The sequence below is a fragment of the Nerophis lumbriciformis genome, linkage group LG30 (genome assembly GCF_033978685.3).
Source record: "Nerophis lumbriciformis linkage group LG30, RoL_Nlum_v2.1, whole genome shotgun sequence".
NCBI classification, from domain to species: Eukaryota; Metazoa; Chordata; class Actinopteri; order Syngnathiformes; family Syngnathidae; genus Nerophis; species Nerophis lumbriciformis.
The window spans coordinates 8,175,087-8,182,586 of record NC_084577.2 but is presented as its reverse complement, the minus strand read 5'-3'; the positions used below and the strand labels follow the sequence as shown (position 1 = coordinate 8,182,586).

The window sequence follows — 7,500 nt, the reverse complement described above, 5'->3', positions numbered from 1 at the left end:
AGCAAGATTTGCAGTATTGCCAACAGTGACACATGTTCCTCAAGGCACTTCAGTGCTAACAGTGGAGCAATAGTCCAAAGAGTTAGACATGCTGAGAAAACGAGCAGTGATTCTTGTATCACACACGCGTTGCTCATTGCAGAAAGGTCCTGTCAACCAGCTTGTTCTATTTAAAAATCTGATTTTGAGGCCAACTCTTCAGCTTACGGCCATACTACCCTGCACACGCCTGATCTCGTCAGATCTCGGAAGCTAAGCCGGGTCAGCCCTGGTTAGTACTTGGATGGGAGACTGCCTGGGAATACCAGGTGCTGTAAGCTTTTGGTGACGCGCCCTTTCCCCCTTTTGCTTTTGTCACAACGGCTATAGGTACTTGCCATACTTGTCAATTGAGCTACATATTGCTCGTCCGAACAAAACGCTGCTCTCCACCCAAAACCTTTTTGTTTAGTTTTGACTCGGTTTGAGATTGATAGCAAGATTTGCAGTATTGCCAACAGTGACACATGTGCCTTAAGGCACTTCAGTGCTAACAGTGGAGCAAAAGTCCAAAGAGTTAGACATGCTGAGAAAACGAGCAGTGATTCTTGTATCACACACGCGTTGCTCATTGCAGAAAGGTCCTGTCAACCAGCTTGTTACATTTAAAAATCTGATTTTGAGGCCTATTCTTCAGCTTACGGCCATACTACCCTGAGCACGCCTGATCTCGTCAGATCTCGGAAGCTAAGCTGGGTCGGGCCTGGTTAGTACTTGGATGGGAGACTGCCTGGGAATACCAGGTGCTGTAAGCTTTTGGTGACGCGCCCTTTCCCCCTTTTGCTTTTGTCACAACGGCTATAGGTACTTGCCGTACTTGTCAATTGAGCTACATATTGCTCGTCCGAACAAAACTTTGCTCTCCACCCAAAACCTTTTTGTTTAGTTTTGACTCGGTTTGAGATTGATAGCAAGATTTGCAGTATCGCCAACAGTGACACATGTGCCTCAAGGCACTTCAGTGCTAACAGTGGAGCAAAAGTCCAAAGAGTTAGACAGGCTGAGAAAACGAGCAGTGATTCTTGTATCACACACGCGTTGCTCATTGCAGAAAGGTCCTGTCAACCAGCTTGTTACATTTAAAAATCTGATTTTGAGGCCATTTTCTTGGCTTACGGCCATACTACCCTGAGCACGTCAGATCTCGGAAGCTAAGCGGGGTTGGGCCTGGTTAGTACTTGGATGGGAGACTGCCTGGGAATACCAGGTGCTGTAAGCTTTTGGCGGCACGCCCTTTCCCCCTTTTTCTTTTGTCACAACGGCTATAGGTACTTGCCATACTTGTCAATTGAGCTACATATTGCTTGTCCGAACAAAACGCTGCTCTCCACCCAAAACCTTTTTGTTTAGTTTTTACTCGGCTTGAGATTGATAGCAAGATTTGCAGTATCGCCAACAGTGACACATGTGCCTCAAGGCACTTCAGTGCTAACAGTGGAGCAAAAGTCCAGAGTTAGACAGGCTGAGAAAACGAGCAGTGATTCTTGTATCACACACGCGTTGCTCATTGCAGAAAGGTCCTGTCAACCAGCTTGTTCCATTTAAAAATCTGATATTGAGGCCAATTCTTCAGCTTACGGCCATATTACCCTGAGCACGCCTGATCTCGTCAGATCTCGGAAGCTAAGCCGGGTCGGGCCTGGTCAGTACTTGGATGGGAGACTGCCTGGGAATACCAGGTGCTGTAAGCTTTTGGTGACGCGCCCTTTCCCCCTTTTGCTTTTGTCACAACGGCTATAGGTACTTGCCATACTTGTCAATTGAGCTACATATTGCTCGTCCGAACAAAACGCTGCTCTCCACCCAAAACCTTTTTGTTTAGTTTTTACTCGGTTTGAGATTGATAGCAAGATTTGCAGTATCGCCAACAGTGACACATGTGCCTCAAAGCACTTCAGTGCTAACAGTGGAGCAAAAGTCCAGAGTTAGACAGGCTGAGAAAACGAGCAGTGATTCTTGTATCACACACGCGTTGCTCATTGCAGAAAGGTCCTGTCAACCAGCTTGTTCTATTTAAAAATCTGATTTTGAGGCCAATTCTTCAGCTTACGGCCATACTACCCTGAGCACGCCTGATCTCCGAAGCTAAGCCGGGTCGGGCCTGGTCAGTACTTGGATGGGAGACTGCCTGGGAATACCAGGTGCTGTAAGCTTTTGGTGACGCGCCCTTTCCCCCTTTTGCTTTTGTCACAACGGCTATAGGTACTTGCCATACTTGTCAATTGAGCTACATATTGCTCGTCCGAACAAAACTTTGCTCTCCACCCAAAACCTTTTTGTTTAGTTTTGACTCGGTTTGAGATTGATAGCAAGATTTGCAGTATCGCCAACAGTAACACATGTGCCTCAAGGCACTTCAGTGCTAACAGTGGAGCAAAAGTCCAAAGAGTTAGACAGGCTGAGAAAACGAGCAGTGATTCTTGTATCACACACGCGTTGCTCATTGCAGAAAGGTCCTGTCAACCAGCTTGTTCTATTTAAAAATCTGATTTTGAGGCCAATTCTTCAGCTTACGGCCATACTACCCTGAGCAAGCCTGATCTCGTCAGATCTCGGAAGCTAAGCCGGGTCGGGCCTGGTTAGTACTTGGAAAGGAGACTGCCTGGGAATACCAGGTTCTGTAAGCTTTTGGTGACGCGCCCTTTCCCCTTTTTGCTTTTGTCACAACGGCTATAGGTACTTGCCATACTTGTCAATTGAGCTACATATTGTTCGTCCGAACAAAACGCTGCTCTCCACCCAAAACCTTTTTGTTTAGTTTTGACTCGGTTTGAGATTTATAGCAAGATTTGCAGTATTGCCAACAGTGACACATGTGCCTCAAGGCACTTCAGTGCTAACAGTGGAGCAAAAGTCCAAAGAGTTAGACAGGCTGAGAAAACGAGCAGTGATTCTTGTGTCACACACGCGTTGCTCATTGCAGAAAGGTCCTGTCAACCAGGTTGTTCTATTTAAAAATCTGATTTTGAGGCTAATTCTTCGGCTTACGCCCATACTACCCTGAGCATGCCTGATCTCGGAAACTAAGCCGGGTCGGGCCTGGTTAGTACTTGGATGGGAGACTGCCTGGGAATACCAGGTGCTGTAAGCTTTTGGTGACGCGCCCTTTCCCCCTTTTGTTTTTTCACAACGGCTATAGGTACTTGCCATACTTGTCAATTGAGCTACATATTGCTCGTCCGAACAAAAACCTGCTCTCCACCCAAAACCTTTTTGTTTAGTTTTGACTCGGTTTGAGATTGATAGCAAGATTTGCAGTATCGCCAACAGTGACACATGTGCCTCAAGGCACTTTAGTGCTAACAGTGGAGCAAAAGTCCAAAGAGTTAGACATGCTGAGAAAACGAGCAGTGATTCTTGTATCACACACGCGTTGCTCATTGCAGAAAGGTCCTGTCAACCAGCTTGTTCTATTTAAAAATCTGATTTTGAGGCCAATTCTTCAGCTTACGGCCATTCTACCCTGAACACGCCTGATCTCGTCAGATCTCGGAAGCTAAGCCGGGTCAGGCCTGGTTAGTACTTGGATGGGAGACTGCCTGGGAATACCAGGTGCTGTAAGCTTTTGGTGACGCGCCCTTTCCCCCTTTTGCTTTTGTCACAACGGCTATAGGTACTTGCCATACTTGTCAATTGAGCTACATATTGCTCGTCCGAACAAAAACCTGCTCTCCACCCAAAACCTTTTTGTTTAGTTTTGACTCGGTTTGAGATTGATAGCAAGATTTGCAGTATTGCCAACAGTGACACATGTGCCTCAAGGCACTTCAGTGCTAACAGTGGAGCAAAAGTCCAAAGAGTTAGACAGGCTGAGAAAACGAGCAGTGATTCTTGTATCACACACGCGTTGCTCATTGCAGAAAGGTCCTGTCAACCAGCTTGTTCTATTTAAAAATCTGATTTTGAGGCTTATTCTTCAGCTTACGGCCATACTACCCTGAGCACGCCTGATCTCGTCAGATCTCGGAAGCTAAGCTGGGTCGGGCCTGGTTAGTACTTGGATGGGAGACTGCCTGGGAATACCAGGTGCTGTAAGCTTTCGGCGCCGCGCCCTTTTGCTTTTGTCACAACGGCTATAGGTACTTGCCATACTTGTCAATTGAGCTACATATTGCTCGTCCGAACAAAACGCTGCTCTCCACCCAAAACCTTTTTGTTTAGTTTTGACTCGGTTTGAGATTGATAGCAAGATTTGCAGTATCGCCAACAGTGACACATGTGCCTCAAGGCACTTTAGGGCTAACAGTGGAGCAAAAGTCCAAAGAGTTAGACAGGCTGAGAAACGAGCCATTCTACAGCTTACGGCCATTCTACCCTGAACACGCCTGATCTCGTCAGATCTCGGAAGCTAAGCTGGGTCAGGCCTGGTTAGTACTTGGATGGGAGACTGCCTGGGAATACCAGGTGCTGTAAGCTTTTGGTGACGCGCCCTTTCCCCCTTTTGCTTTTGTCACAACGGCTATAGGTACTTGCCATACTTGTCAATTGAGCTACAAATTGCTCGTCCGAACAAAACGCTGCTCTCCACCCAAAACCTTTTTGTTTAGTTTTGACTCGGTTTGAGATTGATAGCAAGATTTGCAGTATTGCCAACAGTGACACATGTGCCTCAAGGCACTTCAGTGCTAACAGTGGAGCAAAAGTCCAAAGAGTTAGACAGGCTGAGAAAACGAGCAGTGATTATTGTATCACACACGCGTTGCTCATTGCAGAAAGGTCCTGTCAACCAGCTTGTTACATTTAAAAATCTGATTTTGAGGCCTATTCTTCAGCTTACGGCCATACTACCCTGAGCACGCCTGATCTCGTCAGATCTCGGAAGCTAAGCCGAGTTGGGCCTGGTTAGTACTTGGATGGGAGACTACCTGGGAATACCAGGTGCTGTAAGCTTTTGGTGACGTGCCCTTTCCCCCTTTTGCTTTTGTCACAACGGCTATAGGTACTTGCCATACTTGTCAATTGAGCTACATATTGCTCGTCCGAACAAAACGCTGCTCTCCACCCAAAACCTTTTTGTTTAGTTTTGACTCGGTTTGAGATTGATAGCAAGATTTGCAGTATCGCCAACAGTGACACATGTGCCTCAAGGCACTTTAGTGCTAACAGTGGAGCAAAAGTCCAAAGAGTTAGACAGGCTGAGAAAACGAGCAGTGATTCTTGTATCACACACACGCGTTGCTCATTGCAGAAAGGTCCTGTCAACCAGCTTGTTCTATTTAAAAATCTGATTTTGAGGCCAATTCTTCAGCTTACGGCCATTCTACCCTGAACACGCCTGATCTCGTCAGATCTCGGAAGCTAAGCTGGGTCAGGCCTGGTTAATACTTGGATGGGAGACTGCCTGGGAATACCAGGTGCTGTAAGCTTTTGGTGACGCGCCCTTTCCCCCTTTTGCTTTTGTCACAACGGCTATAGGTACTTGCCATACTTGTCAATTGAGCTACAAATTATCAATATCAGATTTTTAAATAGAACAAGCTGGTTGACACTCGAAGACTTCTATGGAAATGCAAGAACCGAGACTCAGATTTCCCTCGCCCGGACGCGGGTCACCGGGGCCCCCCTCCGGAGCCAGGCCCGGAGTTGGGGCACGATGGCGAGCGCCTGGTGGCCGGGCCTGTCCCCATGGGGCCCGGCCGGGCACAGCCTGAAGAGGCAACGTGGGTCCCCCCTCCAATGGGCTCACCACCCATAGCAGGGGCCATAGAGGTCGGGTGCAATGTGAGCTGGGCGGTAGCCGAAGGCAGGGCACTTGGCGGTCCGATCCTCGGCTACAGAAGCTAGCTCTTGGGACGTGGAACGTCACCTCGCTGGGGGGGAAGGAGCCTGAGCTAGTGCGCGAGGTAGAGAAGTTCCGGTTGGATATAGTCGGACTCACCTCGACGCACAGCAAGGGCTCTGGAACCAGTTTTCTCGAGAGGGGCTGGACTCTCTTCCACTCTGGCGTTGCCAGCAGTGAGAGGCGACGGGCTGGGGTGGCAATTCTTGTTGCCCCCCGGCTCAGAGCTTGCATGTTGGAGTTCAACCCGGTGGACGAGAGGGTAGCTTCCCTCCGCCTTCGGGTGGGGGGACGGGTCCTGACTGTTGTTTGCGCTTACGCGCCAAACAGCAGCTCAGAGTACCCACCCTTTTTGGATTCACTCGAGGGAGTACTTGAGAGTGCTCCCCCGGGTGATTCCCTCGTTCTACTGGCGGACTTCAACGCTCATATTGGCAACGACAGTGAAACCTGGAGAGGCGTGATTGGGAAGAATGGCCGCCCGGATCTGAACCCAAGTGGTGTTTTGTTATTGGACTTTTGTGCCCGTCACGGATTGTCCATAACGAACACCATGTTCAAGCATAAGGGTGTCCATATGTGCACTTGGCACCAGGACACCCTAGGCCGCAGTTCTATGATCGACTTTGTAGTTGTGTCATCGGATTTGCGGCCTCATGTTTTGGACACTCGGGTGAAGAGAGGGGCGGAGCTTTCTACCGATCACAACCTGGTGGTGAGTTGGCTGCGATGGTGGGGGAGGATGCCGGACAGACCTGGCAGGCCCAAACGCATTGTGAGGGTTTGCTGGGAACGTCTGGCAGAGTCTCCTGTCAGAGAGAGTTTCAATTCCCACCTCCGGAAGAACTTTGAACATGTCACGAGGGAGGTGCTGGACATTGAGTCCGAGTGGACCATGTTCCGCACCTCTATTGTCGAGGCGGCTGATTGGAGCTGTGGCCGCAAGGTAGTTGGTGCCTGTCGTGGCGGTAATCCTAGAACCCGTTGGTGGACACCGGCGGTGAGGGATGCCGTCAAGCTGAAGAAGGAGTCCTATCGGGTTCTTTTGGCTCATGGGACTCCTGAGGCAGCGGACAGGTACCGACAGGCCAAGCGGTGTGCGGCTTCAGCGGTCGCGGAGGCAAAAACTCGGACATGGGAGGAGTTCGGGGAAGCCATGGAAAACGACTTCCGGACGGCTTCGAAGCGATTCTGGACCACCATCCACCGCCTCAGGAAGGGGAAGCAGTGCACTACCAACACCGTGTATGGTGCGGATGGTGTTCTGCTGACCTCGACTGCGGAAGTTGTGGATCGGTGGAGGGAATACTTCGAAGACCTCCTCAATCCCACCAACACGTCTTCCTATGAGGAAGCAGTGCCTGAGGAATCTGTGGTGGGCTCTCCTATTTCTGGGGCTGAGGTTGCTGAGGTAGTTAAAAAGCTCCTCGGTGGCAAGGCCCCGGGGGTGGATGAGATCCGCCCGGAGTTCCTTAAGGCTCTGGATGCTGTAGGGCTGTCTTGGTTGACAAGACTCTGCAGCATCGCGTGGACATCGGGGGCAGTACCTCTGGATTGGCAGACCGGGGTGGTGGTTCCTCTCTTTAAAAAGGGGAACCGGAGGGTGTGTTCTAACTATCGTGGGATCACACTCCTCAGCCTTCCCGGTAAGGTCTATTCAGGTGTACTGGAGAGGAGGCTAC

At 49.7% G+C, this 7,500-nt stretch overlaps 8 non-coding genes and 4 pseudogenes across 8 annotated transcripts; all 12 read left to right on the top strand.

Annotated features, from left to right (window-relative positions):
- Nucleotides 1–201: 201 nt before the first annotated feature.
- On the top strand, nt 202–320 carry LOC140676793 (5S ribosomal RNA). The gene has a single exon (XR_012048703.1). It is a non-coding gene; the product is annotated as a 5S ribosomal RNA (ribosomal RNA).
- A 355-nt stretch (nt 321–675) lies between these two features.
- Nucleotides 676–794, top strand: LOC140677206 (5S ribosomal RNA). Its single transcript, XR_012049005.1, has one exon. It is a non-coding gene; the product is annotated as a 5S ribosomal RNA (ribosomal RNA).
- Nucleotides 795–1,149: 355 nt separating this feature from the next.
- LOC140676959 (5S ribosomal RNA) lies at nt 1,150–1,258 on the top strand (annotated as a pseudogene).
- A 353-nt stretch (nt 1,259–1,611) lies between these two features.
- Nucleotides 1,612–1,730, top strand: LOC140676877 (5S ribosomal RNA). The gene has a single exon (XR_012048789.1). It is a non-coding gene; the product is annotated as a 5S ribosomal RNA (ribosomal RNA).
- A 353-nt stretch (nt 1,731–2,083) lies between these two features.
- On the top strand, nt 2,084–2,192 carry LOC140676972 (5S ribosomal RNA; annotated as a pseudogene).
- A 355-nt stretch (nt 2,193–2,547) lies between these two features.
- Nucleotides 2,548–2,666, top strand: LOC140676945 (5S ribosomal RNA; annotated as a pseudogene).
- Nucleotides 2,667–3,021: 355 nt separating this feature from the next.
- Nucleotides 3,022–3,130, top strand: LOC140676990 (5S ribosomal RNA; annotated as a pseudogene).
- A 354-nt stretch (nt 3,131–3,484) lies between these two features.
- Nucleotides 3,485–3,603, top strand: LOC140677196 (5S ribosomal RNA). The gene has a single exon (XR_012048995.1). It is a non-coding gene; the product is annotated as a 5S ribosomal RNA (ribosomal RNA).
- Nucleotides 3,604–3,958: 355 nt separating this feature from the next.
- LOC140677205 (5S ribosomal RNA) lies at nt 3,959–4,077 on the top strand. Its single transcript, XR_012049004.1, has one exon. It is a non-coding gene; the product is annotated as a 5S ribosomal RNA (ribosomal RNA).
- Nucleotides 4,078–4,336: 259 nt separating this feature from the next.
- On the top strand, nt 4,337–4,455 carry LOC140677162 (5S ribosomal RNA). The gene has a single exon (XR_012048961.1). It is a non-coding gene; the product is annotated as a 5S ribosomal RNA (ribosomal RNA).
- A 355-nt stretch (nt 4,456–4,810) lies between these two features.
- LOC140676779 (5S ribosomal RNA) lies at nt 4,811–4,929 on the top strand. The gene has a single exon (XR_012048687.1). It is a non-coding gene; the product is annotated as a 5S ribosomal RNA (ribosomal RNA).
- Nucleotides 4,930–5,286: 357 nt separating this feature from the next.
- LOC140676771 (5S ribosomal RNA) lies at nt 5,287–5,405 on the top strand. The gene has a single exon (XR_012048679.1). It is a non-coding gene; the product is annotated as a 5S ribosomal RNA (ribosomal RNA).
- Nucleotides 5,406–7,500: the final 2,095 nt, after the last annotated feature.